Source organism: Lichenostomus cassidix, chromosome 2 (assembly GCF_008360975.1).
Source record: "Lichenostomus cassidix isolate B80296 chromosome 2, HeHo_3.0, whole genome shotgun sequence".
Lineage (NCBI taxonomy): Eukaryota > Metazoa > Chordata > Aves > Passeriformes > Meliphagidae > Lichenostomus > Lichenostomus cassidix.
The window spans coordinates 109,370,126-109,388,090 of record NC_139482.1 but is presented as its reverse complement, the minus strand read 5'-3'; the positions used below and the strand labels follow the sequence as shown (position 1 = coordinate 109,388,090).

The following is a 17,965-nucleotide window of genomic DNA, read 5'->3' as shown; positions in this document are numbered from 1 at the left end:
TAACATTCATATGGCAAATCTTTAAAATTTATCTTGCCGATCAGAGTCAGCAGAAGAAACACCATTCCCTAAAATATTCTTTAGAATGAACCCAAAACCTTCAGTTGCAGTAAACTGACAGTTAAAACAAAAGCTGAAATTAAATTAGCTGCCCTTCTACATACTTTGCAGCCATCAAAAGCTTTCAATATATTTATCAGTCTTTTCTTCTTCAGCTGAAATTTTGCTTTTCAGCTTTCTTTAATCCTAGCTTTATACACACCCCTTCTTGGATCTTAATTGCTCTCATCCTACTTTCAACTCACATTTTGTGTTGCCCTGGAAGAAAAATTGCTTGTTTAACGAGAAGAGCCACAAAAGGATTTTAGCCTATTCTAAAACAACATTGAACTATTCCTACCTTACTTTCATGAAATGCCTTTACAAAGGTCATTTTAAAAAGTATGTCAAAGAAAAGCCAGTCCATCAAAGAAAATGCTAATAGACATATAGGCAGAATATTAAGATTGCACAAATTACCACATTCTCTCCTGTTTACATGTATTTGCATGCATTCACTCACTCATTTAGCAGTTCTCTGCTGTAGCTTCATGACTTAAAGGTAAATTCAGTGCTACAAGGATTACTAGAGGGTTGGGAGATTTCATCATCCAGGTGAGGCCAAGGAGAGGATGTGGGTGGGTCACATCATGCATGGGGCAGGGAACAGATTTTTTTCTGGAATTCTACACAGGCTCCTGAGATAGAAGGTGGGGGCCAGATTTGAAAGCCTGTCAGAGACCATCAGACCCAGAGAGTACTGATGAGGTGTTCCTGTCATCTGGGGGAGGTCTGCAGCTCATCCTGCCTTGCAGAAAGGTTCAGCAGCTGTGGTGTGGGTAGGGTCATTAGTAATGCTGCACTCATGACTCATCTGTGGGTTATTCCTTAAATACACACACAGACAGGAATTTTTGTTTCACTGGGCTTCAAGTTGGTCAGGACCTTCAACATAAATCTGTGTATTAGTCTGCAAGGAACTTTTATCATCTGACCTTGACATGTTTCTTCCACTCTGAGAAAGAATACTGGTTCCATAGTTTCCTGCTTGTGAGAACAGGGAATGCATCTCAGAAGAAGAAAAGCCTTCACAACAAGGGTATTTCCCAGTTACAACCCATGCAAACAAAGACTAAGAAAGTCTTGGAAGAGACTTGGTCAGGAGAACAAAACCGAACAGCAGGAATTTTAGCATGGAAGTGCTTTAACTTGAGCTGAAAACTGAAATCTCCCATCAGCAAAATCAAATGAAGTACTTCATTAAAAGCCAAGTTTAATTCATGCAGAGAAAATGCATCACTTTCAAAACAGACTGAGTTGCTTTTGTTTTGGGATAAGCTGTGTCTCTCTGGGCTGCTGGAGGATCTCAGCGGATTTCTAATTTTGGTGTCTTGTACACTGGACTATGGAGCTGCTTTTGGACAGCAAAACACAACCTCCCCACTGGGCAAAGAAGCTGCATAGCGATGACATGCCAAGAAAGAAGTATCTTCAGGCTGGGAAACCTGACACAGTAGGAGACAGGGCAGAAAGGATGAAGTGCTGCAGTAGCTCAGGAAGGAAAAAAAATAAATTCAGACTGAGGTAAAGAAAACAATTAATTTGGCAACATTAAAATCTTTTGATCATGAATTTTTAAATGAAATATTATAAAATATCTGAATGGGAAGTTTTGGGTTTGGCTACAGTTTTTTGTTGATCAATTGTTTATGCAGAAAGCAAAAGCTTTTTGCAAAACATTCCACTGCACTGAAGATTAACTTTTTCTTTCTTTTTTTCAGTCATGTCAATTTTCTGCTTTTTAAATCAAATTCTACGTATGCTGTGCTAGAATAAAGAGAGGTACAATGAAGTTTCTCTTTGTATTCAGTGACACAACTGAGTAAAATTTGGACTGGTCTGTTCTGATTCTTCTTAGAAAACTTACAAAGTGGTGTGTTTGTTTCAGTATCAATATCACATGTCTAAAGTTCACTAGTAGTGAATATTAAAGCGCATCTCTTCACAAGAGGGAAAAATTTCCTGGCTTATTCTCTGTGAAAACCCACAAAAATAAGAAATGCAAGTCAGAACTGAATTTAAATCCGTATGTTATTAGACTCACCATTATTACTGTTAATTGTCTAAAATACAAATAGTACCTCAAAAATTGATTTCTGATCTTTTTCTAAGATAAGACATGGCAAATTGTGGGGGTTTTTCCCCCTCCTCTAACAATGTGGGCTTGGTTCTTTAAAGCTCTGTGTTTTGTATGTGTGAGTTTTTCTTCCTCTTTTCATAACAGCTGCTTTTTTCTTCGCCTTGCTTTTGAGAACAGGCTATGCAATTTTTAGAAAATAAGCACTGCAAATGAATCACCAAATGATAGTGGTTAAGCTCCAGCCATTGTGGATGCTCCTACTGAGGGGGAGCACAAGGCTTTGCTCAGGAGCACACAGTGCATGGGTGGGTGAGCTCTGGTATGGGCTGTCCAGGCTCAGGGGGTGCCTCTCCTGCAGCTCCTGCACATGGAGAGCATCGCGCAGAGAAGCGCAAAGCAGAGGTGAGCATCACTCAGTGACATGTTCGCATACTTCTGGTCAACACAAGCTTCAGCAACACCAAAATACCTGCAGGGAAAGAGCATTGCCATCTGGAAGAAGCCCAGTGAAGTTACCCCCTGGCTCCTCAGGAGCCCTGCAGGGGGTGTGAAAAGCAAGGTCACAATTAATTCAGCTGGGATTGCATGGAAACACTGTGCAATGGATTCCTTTCAGCCCCGTTAATATCCTCTCATGGAAAGGGGATTGTAGAGACTTTTTGCAGACACAGACCTCTCCTTGTACATTTTACAACCAAATCCCGTATCTGGATTTAGTTCAGCATAAGCTAACATAATCTTAAAGTCCTGGTGTATGCAGCAAAGCAAAAAAAATCTTATTACAGCAGTAAAATCATGGCTGAGGTAAATAGATTCTGCGTCTCTACTTTCAGACGTTTGCAACCTTCTAAAAAATACTGCCCTTTGGTCTAAGCATTTCTTGTCTTGTCAGCGCAAGACTACCTAAAAACAAACAAGAAAATATGTTTGCCAGTTATTTTTGATCATGTGAAGTGCTCAGATAGAAAAATAAAAGAAGAAATAACTGTACGAAACATGGAAGGACATAACTTCTTATCATTTGGCCTTGAAGCCTTCCCTCTGCAACCAGGGGCTAACTTGGCAGCTCAGTCATGCTAAACCACCTGGAACTGTACACAGATTCCCACAGAAAGTCAGCTCTAATATCAGCTCCCAAAGTTTTCATGGTATCATTTTTTCCTTCTTGTGCTGTAAAAGCTAAAAAGGAGGTGTACTGACAGAAACAGAAACATTTGTTATTTGACAACATTATTAAATACAGTTAAATCTGACAAAACCAAATAATAACTTTTAGCAGTGACCAGTGTTATATGGAAATGCAAGAATTAAATACGAAAGGACACAAATTTACATGGCTGGTAAATAAATCAATGGATGAACTCCCACCTCTTTGAAACTTAAAGCCCCACATCGAGACATTGGCTGACTTATGGGCTGACTTAATATACTCCAGTTACAAATGGGAAATGTGTTCATCCTCATCCAGGTCACTGAGAAGAGAACAATTCTTGGTGTTCAAAATATCCCCATGTCCTGCAACAAGTCTCTCTGGAATTAATGCAGGCACAGACTCCACACCATTTGAAAGGGACTCTGACCATTGCAATCTGTGTTCTTAGAATTTCGACTTACTCTTTGCTGCTGTGTTTTTGTGATAAACTCTACAAATAATTCCAAAAAGCCTGTTGATAGTTCCTTACTTTTTTTTTTCCATTACCACTGGCTGCTACCTCCCCAACTCTCCCCTGTATGCTAAGAAATCCTGTCAGCTCACCTTTGCAGACATGCATGTTTGTATGTATTCAGGCACTTATTTCCCTCCTCTGGTGCAGGTGTAGTTTGATCCTACCCCAGAGTACGCACTGTGTGCTTCACAGGAAACACACAGGGAACAGTCATAGCAGATTCCTTCAAATGTGACTTTACTGGAGCTGTATGAAATTCCAGAGCTAAGGATCTACTGCCTAGATTGTGTGTTGCATTCTCCTTTTGTATGAGAAAGCACAGATTAGCTGTACTCTTTGTATTTTGCATAAAGGCTTAGGAGCTAGGGTAGTTTTTTTTGCTACACTTATTGATAACTGTTCAACGTATCTTCTTTTTAAAAGGGAGATTTTAAAATAGAATATTAAAAATCCCAATGGTAACACTACAGTTACAAATGCTGAAGTTTAAGAACGAACTACTGTGGGAGTTTCTGCTAAGAATACTTGCCAAGTAGAAAAACACAACAGCTAAGAAGACAGTTAATACAGATGCACAAACACAGAGCAGAACCTTGTATTTCAAACTCCAGCTAAACATCTTAATATCTAATGGCATTGACAATTCATAAATAGTATGCCAGTGGGTGTTACCACTTTCCAAAACAAAGTCACGTCAAACACTCAGCTCTTGCAAGGTACGGGAGGATTGTCTTCCCTAAAAACAAAAATAAAAGGAAACAAAAGGAATAAACTGTGAAAAATAAGCTGTGGAAAAAACAGTAAAGGCCTTTTCAAGGTCTGAGCTTCCAGCCACACTGCTCACATAACAAACACTAACAAATGTTTTGATAATTCAAGGACTTTGTATGATTGTATGCTGGAGCTTCAATTTAGCCACTTTAACACCATTTAGTAACTTTTCCTAAATTATGTTCCAGTTGCTGAAGTGCTCTTTCCAAATACAAGTACAAATATGAGGTAAAACATAAAGAACAAATATATTCTTAATGAATTTTTAATCCCTTGTTAACAAGGGATTCTTTGGACTTAGCCAAGCAGACAGCAAGAGGCCCAGGAAGTTCCACTGCTGTGAGGGTGTCAGAGACAAGGAAGTGATAACCTTTTGGTTTGGGGTTTTGCAAACAAAGCAACACATTGTTCTTGATTACTGTTTGAAGACCACTAGGAAAATGTAGATTGGCCCAGTATGTTGCACTCCTTAAATGGAAAAATAGATGCATGAAGAGCTAACTATAACAACATGCAAGCTTTGCTGTCATTTCAGCAGAAAGAACCTGATACAAAGAAAAGCAAGGAAAGGAAGAAAACCGCCATGAAAAACCAAACACACTCTTCCCCATCCTCCCAAAGCCCCATGAGAGTCATCCAGCTGGATGCTGATAATATTGGATAACTGCATCTGATGAAACAAGTTTCTTTGTAGCTTGGCATACTGGTTTCAACAAATTGGGATGGAAATTGGAATACCTATGGGACAACATTGCTTTTTCTCTCTGCTAAGCAGAGGGCATGGAGAGTCCCCTGGAAAAAACAGCAGTTAATTCAAGTGCCATGGTTGGTTTTCCAAATAGCCAGCTCAGGAGTGCTAAAGTCAGGTCCTATATCCCCACTCTCCTCTCCATTCTGAGTGAGGCACCCACGGGACTCACTACACCAGCTGATACCATCCCCTCTCAGGTATTGCTGCTTGAGCAAACGTGCAGCATTTTGGGCAAAAAAAAATGGGAGGAAAGAGACAGCCCAGCTGCTGAGGTCAAAGGAATGATAACATCTGCATCCTGCCCTCGGTGGTACACATGCATTTCCCCACCTGGCCAAAGGTGCAGCCACCTGAGCAGTGCTGACTACCTGCCTGGAGCCCCACGGTTCTCTCCTGCAGCACCAGAGCACACGGAATTAAAAGTGTGTGGGATAAATGTGAACATTTGTAGGTTTGGCAGCAGTTTTCAGCTCTCCTTCCGCTGTGTAATTTCAAGGTCTTGCAAAACACATGTCAGTGTATGTAAGGGAAATCTGGGTTTCAAGGACAAACCTTCTCAACACCTGAGTAGTGCGATGACATTGACTCATAGGCGTAAGGTCTGCTCTGAAAGACAACTTTGTTTTTAACTCTTTTTCCTTGGTTTTGAGCAGCAAATGGCATAGACACATGGAACTACTAAGGTTTCTGCTAGTATTATGTTATTTCTGTTTCTTTTTCTTCCAAACTCTCCTATTTTCTTCAGCTATGTCCTTAATTGGATGTTCAGATTAAGGTAAGAGATGTATTAAAAATACATAAATGGTAGGATCATCAAACACAGTATGTGCAAAATGGCAGGTTTTAGAAATATTCACTGCTAAAAAATTTCAACTGTTAAATGTGTTTTGGTAGGCAAAGAAGACTCTGCAGCTTTTTTAAACATGAGGAAATCCAAAGGATTACATCAAACCATGTTACAGACACTGACAGATACAGGCTTTCAAGCAAAACAGCTGTCATTAAAACTCCTGTGACTGCTTAGAATACGCTGCTGCAGTCTCCTAAAAAAACCCCAAATCCACAGGAAAAAAAGAATACCTTTAGCCTATACTTTAGCTTCAGAACTGAGATGCAGCTCCATCTTTCTTCCTTTTCCTACAAATAGACAAAAGCACTATGAACCATTTCTGCCCCTGTGGTCATCAGCAGGGGCCAGAAAGCCACAATATGGCCTGTACCAAGCAAGCTTATCTCACAGCAGGGACTGCAACCTCACACCTTCTTTCCTGCACTTAGCACTATGTGTCCATTTCATTCTATTTAACATTAAGGTCTTCCAGATACCACATCACCTCCTACCTTCCAAAGGTTCTCACTACTTGAAACAGGACTGTGAGCACTGGGTAAAAAGTCTGAAAAAGCATCTGGTACCAGCACAGCTGCTAAAATGCTGTTGTACCATTCTTTTCCTCGGACACTCATACAAACTGTCCCTGCATATCTATGGCAACAGCAACCTGCCAAAGCCACCAGAGTTTGTATCATTGCATGTGACAACCAGTGCAAATGATTACTGAGACGATTTGTATGTTCATGTACCATCCACAGTCAATGTGCAGCAGTGGTTAAGACAGAGCAGTTCATATCCAGGTGCCACTGGCAGAACAGGAGAGGATCCTTGGGTTTGTAGAGGACAAGGGCACACAGGGGCAGCTTTGTGCTGCAGAGTGAAGGAGGGAGGCCAGCTTGAGGCACGACTGTACTATGGGATGATTCTGTGAGGAGCTGGCAAGACAAGAAAACAAACGGGCCCAGGACATGTATAGAGGTGACTAGAAGGTCAGAGAAGTATCTAGAAGTATGACCTCTAAAACAGCCTTTTTACTGCATTTTTGATTACTGTCATGGCTCGAAGGTGATCAGGTCTGATCCAATGGTAATGTCATTATATGGCAATGGAAGGAGGACATAGCTAATGTGTCAGCACTCAAAAACATTGCTCAGGCCTGATGTAACCTGCCCCCATATTATTCTAACAGGATGCCCAACTTCCATGGTTCACAATTTTATTTACAGTATAACACTTGCACAGAAATACAGACTAACACACATTAATGCCTTTAAAAGTAATTTTCATAGCAAATGCAACACAAACCTAGCTGTGCACGTCTTAAACCTTCCCTGTTCATACCCTGCCCAGCGAATAAGAGTCATTTATTGGGAAGCACGTGCCTTTTCTTTCTGCCCCTCTCCCCAGGTCAGCATCCTCAAAGCCTTTCTTTTAGTCTTTCCATGTGGCTACTTGGTGAACTCCAGAAGCATTTGCATTGATGGCGCAGGACTTAGCACTAGATCTGTCATATATGGTTAAGCTGCTGCTGGGCTAAGCTCCTTTTTTTATCCTGAGTGGTATTTTCTCTTTGAACTTTAGGAATTTATACAGTGTTTTATCCTTTCAAGTATCTCTACAAATTCTTCACAGGATCTACAGCACAGGCAGGGCCTTTTTATGACAGAAAGACACAGTAGGTTTCCATGCTTTGCAGTCACTGTAATATAACCCACTGCTTCACTAAGCCCACTAACATTACATTCATTATTTGGAATGGAGCTTATGGTAAAGAAGTCATTTGTTCTGATAGTCAAGTGCACCATCAAAAGTCTGATTGCCTACAACAAATCAAGAGAGTTTTATAAGCCCTACTATGTGCTTTCATATGTTGAAAGAAAAAAAAGAGCCACAAATTGTGCAGGAATAATTTTCTGCCAGCTTGTTTTTAAAAGCAAGACAGGTTACACTTATGTGTAAATGCAAATAGGAGTGATAATATGGGGCTCTGAAGGTATCACAAAGGTAGCATTCTCTGTGGAAATGCAGAAGAGCACTACAATGGGAGAAATGAAATATACCTTTCACCAAAACATGAAGGTTCTTCTGCTTAAGGAGGATGGCTGGCTAATGCTTAGTGCAGAGAAAGGTACTAAGTAGCTGCATTTTAAGTTACTAACCTTGTACAATAGCCATTGTGTACCTTTTCTGTGCAAAAAAGTTTCATGCAATTGTCCATAAAAATTTTGGTCTTGGTATGACTAGATAAACAGGGACCACAAAGGAAAAATTAGCAAAGGGCCTTTTAAGAAATGCAGTGCTCACAAACACTGCTTTAAAATCTTCTGTATTTGTCTAAAGAAACAGGACTATTGTAGTCCCTCTAATAGTGCAGTATTTACAGCACATATCACCTTTCTCTGCAGAAGGTTATACAGAGCACAGCGTGATGCAGTTCAGCTTCCAATGTCCTGTCTGTGGGCTTGAGACACACAGCAAACTGACCCTGCTCCTGCTAACACTGTTCTGCTCGAGAGAGTTCCCCCTGCAAGTAGTCCTGGGAGGTTAAATGAGACTCTTTCCCAAATAAGCTTTTGCAAAATGAGTCGTGCTCTGTCATGTTAACAGAAAAGGAACCTGGATGGAGCATGTACTAACTTTAACTAACACAGTATAGTCCTTCTCATCAGATCATCTGGTTGGGTTTTTTCTCTTTTCCTCACCTTCCTTCTTTTCTTTTTACTGTTTTCAGGCTTTTTTCTACCCTTCCCTTTTGCATTTTTTTCTCTCCTTTCACACACTATTTTTCTCCATCCCACTTTCCCATTTTAACAACCCACCTCCTCCTCCTGTATCCTGTTTTTCTATCCTTTTGTCCTCTCCCAATCCTTTGAAGGACTACACCTGTGTTTTTTTAACAGTCCCACCAGAAGCAGCTGAATGCAAGTGATAAGAAAACTGATAAAAACCCCTTGAGACTTAAAGGCTGTTTTCCTACTAGCCTGCACAAACGGAAGTGGTAGATGTAGGCTAAGGAGAGAGGGATTAAATGAGTCAAAACTTGCAGAATTCCAACACAGGGGATTTAAATTTCTGTAGTTCCCATTAACTAGTGCGCACCACCATTAAACTGCTTGTTCTGGTGAATATTTAAGAAGGGAAAAAATTAGCAGAGTCACATGGTAAACATGTCTGGAAGACTAAAAAAATGAGTAAGAAGTTAATAAAAGAGTGCATACACATCAGACATCATACTCAGACCAGGAATGGTGTTTTCATTTCCATGACAGGAGCAAATACTTGCCTCTGAAACCTGCAGGAGTTTTAATCCCTTTTTGAAACCCATGACCTAAGAAATTACCTCATTATTTCCCCTCTTCAGAACAGTGCTTTCAGCACACTCATTTTGGACACCTCACCAGGTAGGTCAGTCCCCAACAAAAGCCTGGTCCCACTCTTTAAGCCAAAACATACTTCCTAGATCTGCTGGTGGATTTAATGTGATGGCTTCTAAAATTCCTCTGTGGACTGTGTGCACTTAGAAATCAGCAGTATCTGACTTGGGAGTCACACAGGCAGCTGCCACGTCTTCAGGTTAAGCATAAAGGGATTACATTAGATCTGGCAAATGTCATTTATTTCCAGGATTTGAGAAAAGATTTTTCTTATCCCAGTAATTCCAGCTAATCTAACTTAAGGATCCCAGAAAGATAAAGCTGAATCTCTGCTTTTATACTGAGAGTATCCAGAGCTCATTATGGATTTTGCCAAAAATCACAAATCCTTGGTTTACCTTACCAGCTCAAGAAAAATTGCATTCACAGACCTTCCAGAATTTTAAGAGAAGCCCATGCCAATTTCCAGTTGGGTATGTGATGCAATTCATCCTGCAATCCACAAGTGCTCTCTCCTAGGTGAGAGCTGGACCTTCAAGAAAGATACCTGTGTGCCCTGAGACAGCAAGGCCAGGTGATTCTCTAGCATCAGATCTAGAAAATTAGGGAAATGAGCTCAAGGGAAATGGGCTTCTGCAACCAAATCCATCTGCAGACAAGTTCAAGTCACCTAGCTTTTCCATGTCCTTTCGGCAGAGATGCAACTAATGTTAATGTCTTCAAAAGAATTATATATATTTAACTATTAATTAATATATGGCCTGCATGCATGTGTTAGCTGACTGCCATGCATGGAAGGGGCTTAGCTAGGCAGTCTAGCTAACTACACAAAGATTTTGGAAGCTATGACCTACAAAGAAAGTTTGGTAGGTTTTGTACTGACAACTGATTTCCACACAACTCTTGCTCATTATAGTATTTCACACTTTAAAACGCAACTCAAAACAAAAAGTATGGCATGTACAAATTCCCACTGACCTCAAGCTGTACTAGTAACTGTGTTGGTAGAATATGAGCTCCAAGTGGTTTGTAAGGGAATTCACTGCAGTAAAGTGTCATTTTCCACATTCCCAGTCGTAGTTACAAGAGTGCCTGGATTCAAAAGACTAAATAGCCTCCTTTGTTTATTACATAATCTGCAGGACTGCAAGCAGAGAGCAACAAGGAAAGCACAGATCCTTCTGAGTGCTCTGAGATGCCCCCTCTCCAAAAGAAGTCTCTCTTCAGGCTTGCTGCTTTGGTACTCAGCCTTTCGCTTCAGCACCTTTTTTCAAACGGCAGAGAACCCTATTTATTATGCCCATACATACAATTATCTACATCTACACATATGTATGCGCTCTGCTGGCTGCCCACATTCAGGCCCATCTGCCAGGCTGGCGCTCTGCCCACCGAGAAGTTGGTCGGTCCATTTCGCTAAAGCAGAACTGTCAAGCCGTGATGGGCTTTGGTGGGCAGCCAAGAGCCCTCTTTTCTCCAGGGAGGAAAGCCTCCCAGCGCCACTCAAGTTTGTGTGGCACACCACGGGAGCACGACCATTGACACGCACGCCAAAGCAAAGAAGATTTCAAAGAGGGAAGAAAAGAGGAGAGCTGACTGGTACTTCAGTCTGTGATCCAGCCCTACTTTGTGGAGGTGATTACAGTGGACAATGCTGCTGTGGCTGAGCACAGGCCAACCATCATTTAACTTTGACTTGGGCACCAATCAAGTACAACAGGGCAATTGTGAGACAACTCAATAGATGTAAATAGCCACTAGGCAGGGCAATTCGGGAGGCATAAGGGCACATACAAATGGCCTACAAAAGGTAGCTCCTTCCACGTGTGTGCAGACTTGGTGAGTAGCTCCAGTTGCCCGGGAACCAGGAGTCAAGATCAGAACTACATGCATCAGATCTTCAGCCCAAACCTTTCCAGGAAGATCATCTTGTGCATTCTGCTCCCTCTCACATTTCTGTTTAAAGATGACCTTTACTTTTATACTTGCACTGTGTGAAGGCAGAGGTTGCTCATGGTTTGCTTTGGGGTTTTAAGCTTTCAATGACACTAATTACATGCCAGAAAATGTTGCTTTATCTTCCACTTTTCTTTTCCTCTCCTCCAGGCACCTGTGCACTTGGCCACTAGGAGCCTGCTTTAGAACCTCTCTTCCTCACCGATGGAATCAGCTCACCCACCCTCCCTGGTGTCAAGTGGGATGCAAACACAGCTCCACCTCCCTGCATGAGCCAAGGTGAACAGTTCAACGTGAGCTCACTGATCAATGGGTCTATTCACCCATTATATGTATGACAACCAAATCCTGGCACTAAGCCAGCTGCTCCTCTCCTCCTCAGGAAGGCTCAAGGACAGAATTATACCATGCTTTTATTTAAATCAACATAGTCAAACTTCACTATGGAGGAGTTTCACCAGTTAAATGAGCCTCCACTCACACCCTCTGTCTGAGGACTCAGTGGTCAGGAAGAAGTCCCAGCTGAACTTTTGAAAAGCTGGAGATAATGCTGAAAGATTCTTTCCCTTGTTGATTTTAATAATGTCAGGAAAATCTTACATTATGATACTTATATCAAAAAACAGTTTATAGACATCACTGTCACATGACAGTTAAACTGCTGTTACCACTTTAAACAGCTAAGCCAAGGCAGAGCTTGTCAGCACCAAGAGAAAAGAAAACCAAGTGTGCCTCTGAAGTCTGAATTTCATCTTAAGCAAAATAAGCAGACATCTAGTCCACTACATGAGGAAATTCCACATGTATCTTCTACTTCAATTTTGAATGGCTCTTCTGACATCTCTTCCAGCTAAGAAGATTAAAAAAGACCAAATCATTTGAGATACTGCATTGCTTCTTGACATCAATCTGGTGAAAGATTTAACTGAAAAGAGCCTTTATTTTTGTACTTTGTACGTTATAGGATGGAATTCTGTTAAGTTGTAATCTCTTTTGAACAATTATAGAAATCGCTGTATTTCCCTTTACAGGCTGTTCTGCCTATACAGAGGGAGCATCCCTATAAAAATGCAGCCTCTGTACAATAAAAGGTACGGCTCAGGATTTCCCTCTGAGTCCTTGTGGCATATGCACAGCCATGTGAACTGTCAGTGGTACTTCTCACACCATCAGTATAAACACAGCGGTTCCAAGAGGAGATGACATCACACATTTTATAGTAAAGGAACTGCATGAAACAATTCTATTCCCTAGCAGCAGTTGAGGATATGCCACAGGTAAGGAGAGCAGTGGTAATCTCCTTTCTTCAGTGGGGATGAGGAAAATACATAAAGACTGGATTTATGCCATCATAATTGAGGGAAGGATTTTGCCCCATACATTTCATTCCTGTCTGTCTTAAGCAGCAGGCCAAAAACCTGGCTCTACTGAAGTGAACTGCATCACAGCCATTAGTCTCAGATTCCATGATCCCCTCACCAGCACAAAAAGACCAGTGAAATTTCCAAATTCTTACAAGTGGCTTGGTATTTTATCTCAGTTGCTGAGACTGCTAAACCATCTGATTTCTCTACAAGAGATACTTTTGATATCTGTACATCTAGAGAATACAACAGGTGCACCTAACTTAAAAAAATGAAGCATTTACACTTTAATTGGAATATGTAAGATTTAGAGCTAAACTGGCACATCTTTACTGCATAGTTTTCAATACGTCTTCATTGTAACAGTTTTGAAATTTAAGGCAATGTGAGAAGACAGAAGCTTTTTTTGCAAGACCGTGAACATGAACACCCCCTCCCCCAAAACCAGTGCTAACATCTGTGGCGATCATGAAATGGTGACTGGCTACATACAGGAGATTAAAAATACACAGATCAATAATGTTCTGCTATGATTTTCAAATAGAAACCTCATGTAATTTTTTCCAAACACAGTCACTCCAGTAGCTTTTGTAATGACACTGGAGAGTGAGACATTGCATTACACTCTTCCAGGCCATTCTGATAGTCCCACACATAATTTCCCCCCTGCCTCCCCCCCGATTTTTGGCAAAAGCGTGATTCTTGTGCTGTTTGTGTAAGTGGACAGAATTTCAAGCATCTGCTCCTAAATGATTATAAATCAAAGAACCTTCATGCTCCATTAGCTTGAGAAGATGGCGTTATTAATGACTGCTATTCGAGGAAGTTCACAGTAAGTGTCTAAGTGAAGACACCTCTGATGTAAGGCTTTGTTTTGTTTCTGAAAACAGCTGCGTGGGCAAGTCTTCACTCTCGCTGTTTAACATATTTCTGAGGCTACCACTTCTAAGAAATTTCAATTATTTTTGTCAGCTTAACAGTAACATCAGTTTCCTCTGGAAACAGAAACAATACTGTCATTGCACAGCAATATTCATAAGAAGTCATTTAGCTTAAACAAATACTGAGGTCTGTGAAGATGCAACACTGCTCTTACTACTCTATTCTTTATCCAGTTTCAGAAGTTCGAAAAGGCTGGTTCAAATCTAAAACACAAAAAGTGAAAATTCATATATTAGGTCATATTACGAATGGACTTGAAACAATGTAAGAAATGAATGGGTATATCCTGGCAGAGCTGATGTGTTCCACAGGTTAATACACCATGATTTCCTACATGATCCTAACCAGCAGCCTTTCATTTCCATAGAAGCAGGACCAACTCCATAAAGAAAAGGCGAGTCAGAGGTCTGATTGAGTTTTCTGCCTGTTAGTTACTTGCCTAGGTGCACAATGAATGCAATGCACCCCATGCATGAATACCACATAATACCAAATTTAAAGATAAGAGATCTGACTCATCACTCCACTGCACCAGTTTTATGCCTACAGGGCTCCATGTTCTTCCATGGTGACTCAGACCCAAGACTCCCCTCTCTCCAGGAAAAACATGACAAGTCATGCAGTACATGTCAGACTTACCCATCAAGTATAATCCCCATTTGCACTGCAAAACTAATTGGAATGTAACATTCCATACCACTTACATTTTGCTGTTAAGCCTAGAGATAGGAATATCTATATAATTAAAGAGCAGCAGTTTAAAATACAGTCATTGGAATTAACCCTATTACAGCTGGCAACACACTCAAGGAACCCTGTTTGAGAAAGCAGTCCTTGCCAAATGTTAATGGTGTCGATATGTGCACGCTAAGATTAACAGCACGGAATTAAGGAGAAGGAGATTAGTCACAGGAACAAAAAGTTTCTCTGGAACAGTTCTCATTCCAAGGCTGCTGAAACACAAGAAACTTTTTGGACATCTCTAAGGTAGGCATTGACTGTTTCTTCCAAAAGGACATGCTGTGTTTACAACAGCTATTTTTGGCTTTAGCTATACAAATATAAAACACCATGAGGCCCATTTTCTCCTCACAGCTTCATATCTGTATATATTCATTGATTTCACTGCAATTATATCTGATTATTTGCCTGGAATGGAAGTTAGATCAGTGCTGACCCTTAAAGGCAATTCTGAATGGATTTAAACTGGGCAAAATGTGTAAGAGGACACAATCTATTCTACAGTCTGACAGCATACAACTGTAGAAATTAAGGAAACAATTAATAAAAGACTAAACCTTCAAAAGCCAAACAAATCAATTTATCCTTCACCTTGCTCTAAACGTTAAGGGATTGGTATCCAGCAGCTTACCATAATGTACCATGTGCTTTTTTTCCTGTTTTTTAGTCACAGGATTGGTGGGTTACTCTAGGATGCAGAGATCTCTGTGTTTGTTTTCAGGATTGGGTCCTGAGATACTTAGCAGGGAGAGTTGAATCAATGACGGTTGATTCTGCCCAGTTCAACAATCCTGGACACTGGTGCACACAGCCAGTAACACACCAAAAACTGCTCATGGAAATGATTACACACCATTGGGGAGCCACATATACTGAGCATTACATGCATGAACCATCCACTTGCTTGTGATCACAGAGCGCACATGTATGTAATTTTGTATTTACTACCACCACTGCAAGATGGTATCATCTCATTCTGACTACACTTATATCCCACTGGGAGGTCAAGCCAGGAGACGGTATTATATGTGTTACTTTCTACAGGAAGGCAAGATTTATTCTTAGGCATTCCGTTCTTTGGGTTTTAACTCTGTCTTGTGGAAAAAAAAAAAGTAAAATCCACATAAAACCATAAAACCATTCACTGTAAAGAATACAGACATTGAATAAATACAGAACCTTGACTGCAACAGGAGGGCGAAACTCAAAAATGTGTCAGTAGGATCATTCTCTTTTGAGGAGCAATATAAAGATATGAACTTAAAATAGACATAGCCTTGGCTCTTATCTCATGCTCACTTACCCTTTGACAACCAGAAACCAGGGTGACTTAAAAATCTAGCACTTGCTACTCTTTAGTTGCCATAATTTTATTAGCCTGGTCGTGTGGCACTCACAGGTATGAGACAAAACCTGGTATACAGGTAGAAGTTATGAAAACAGCTCCACAGCTAATGAGAGTGTTAAACCACAGAATGCATGACTTTACCCCCCACTATTAAAATACTTCTACATCCCAAAAACAAGGGGAGAAGCAGAGGTACAGCGTTCAGAACTGAACATCAAGTTACAAAACTTCAAACACAGCATAATATATTGAAAGCCTACGAGCACCAAATTTGTGATGCCACTTACTACTTGGTGAAGCTCTCCTTTTAACATCTGGGTCACCAGTACCTATCAAGGATTACCAGACAACGCTGCTTCCCACCCATGTCTGAAGTACTACTAAAGTACTACCTAAAACATCACTCATGCTGGGAAGTGGATCCAGTGAGTAAGTACCCGACTCAGCGGTCGCCAGCAGTATTTCACTTTGGGTGGTAGCTGATCTCTAGCCTGGGAGTGTAAAACAAGCCAGTTTGGCTGCAATGACCGAGATTTTCACCGCCCAACACCAAAGTTTGCCAACGAGCCGGGGAACGCACAGGTAAAGGCAGTCGCTGCTGCGTTGCGGGGCGCCGTCCTTTCGTCACTTTTACCTCAGCCGGCTGCAAGAGGCGACAGCAGGCGAGCAGGGCCAACCCACCGGGTCCCCAGGTGGTCTCGGGGCCCCCGGGACCTGCTGCACGGAGGGCTAGGTGGGTGACCGGGAGCGAGCCGTGCCGTGCCGTGCCGCATGCCCGTGCACACTCGCACGCCGGGAGCGCCCCAGCGGCGCCCGGGGACAAGGCGGGAGCGCCGTGCGACCCCACCGGGGGCGGCCTGGGGAGGGCGGCGGAAAAGGGGGGGGGGCTGCCCCCCGCCTCGCCCACCCCCCCGAGGCCGCCCCCCACTCCCGGACAGACGGGGGACCCCCGGCGCCCCCCGCCCCGCAGGGGCACACGGCAACAGGCGGCTGCGCCCCCCGCCCGGCACCTCGCACCCGCTGCCCCGGCCGGGATCGCTACCTCGGCAAGGCTCCGTGCGCTCCCGCCGCCGCCTGCTCCCGCCGCCGCCGCCGCCGGGGCGGATCAGCTGATATTTACCTGTGAGGTAATGCACGCTCCGTAAGGTCACCGTGCACCCGCCGCCGGCACACGGCGCCAGGCAGGAGGAGGGACGCGCCGGGAGGAGCGGGAGTTGCTCCTGCTCCGCCGCCGCCGCGCACGGCGCCGGAGCGGGGCGGCCGCGCCGCGCAGAGGCAGAGGCGGCCGCTGCCGCTGCAGCTCCTGGCACATGCTGCAGGTGTCAGCGCAGGAGCTGCCCCGCCGCCCGCCCGCCGCGCCCGCCCCGCCGCGATGCGCAGCCGCGCCCGCCGCACCGCGCCGGCGCCGAGATGGTGCGCCGGCGCCCTTCGCGGGCTGAAGCCGCCGCGAAGCCGCTGCCCGGCCCCGGCGCTCCCCTCGAGGGACGCTCCCCCGCCAGCACCGGCGGAGAGGGGGCGGTGGGAGGGATGACGTAGTGGGGCGTGGGGCAGGGGCGAGGCCGGGCGGCGGGGCCGGGAGCCCCCTGCGAGCCCCCCGAGGGCGCGGCTCCGCCAGGGGGGTGCGGGCGGGACCCCCCCATCCCCGGCGGAGCGGCGGGCGGGCCGGGGGAGCGGCGGGGCGAGCGGGTGGAGAGGGATGATGTCATCCCCTTTTCCCGGGGAGGGCGGGGCTGTCCTCGGGAGGAGGTGGGCGCGACGCCGCGGCTGCCCCAGGAGCGGGGCGAGGAGGGGGCTGCGCACGGTGCCAGCCTCTCACGGCGCCGAGCCCGCGCGTCTGAAGCAGCGCTGCCCCGGGCCGGGCGGGGTGGGCACCGTGCCCGCGGCGGGGGGCGATCGCTCCGTGCCGCAGCAGCGGCTCGTGGGGCAAGCACCGGGGGAAAGCATCCCAACTCCGGGCGGGAGTCCCCGGCGTGGGTCCCATCCCCGGGCGGGGGTCCCCCGCAGCCCCCCGCCAGCCCGGCCGGCGCTCCCGCTGCAGGG

General features: G+C 44.0%; 1 protein-coding gene across 2 annotated transcripts in view; it reads right to left on the bottom strand.

The window, feature by feature from the left end:
• Positions 1-17,242, bottom strand: part of DTNA (dystrobrevin alpha) — a 220,283-nt gene extending 203,041 nt beyond the window's left edge. Inside the window, exon 1 of one of the 2 annotated variants that reach the window (XM_085052775.1) lies at positions 17,046-17,242. The gene's annotated coding sequence lies outside the window, so the exon portion shown is untranslated. Of the gene's footprint in view, positions 1-16,967; positions 16,987-17,045 lie in introns of those variants that run through there. The other variant, XM_085052776.1, reaches the window with a different exon arrangement.
• Between the last annotated feature and the right edge of the window lie 723 nt (positions 17,243-17,965).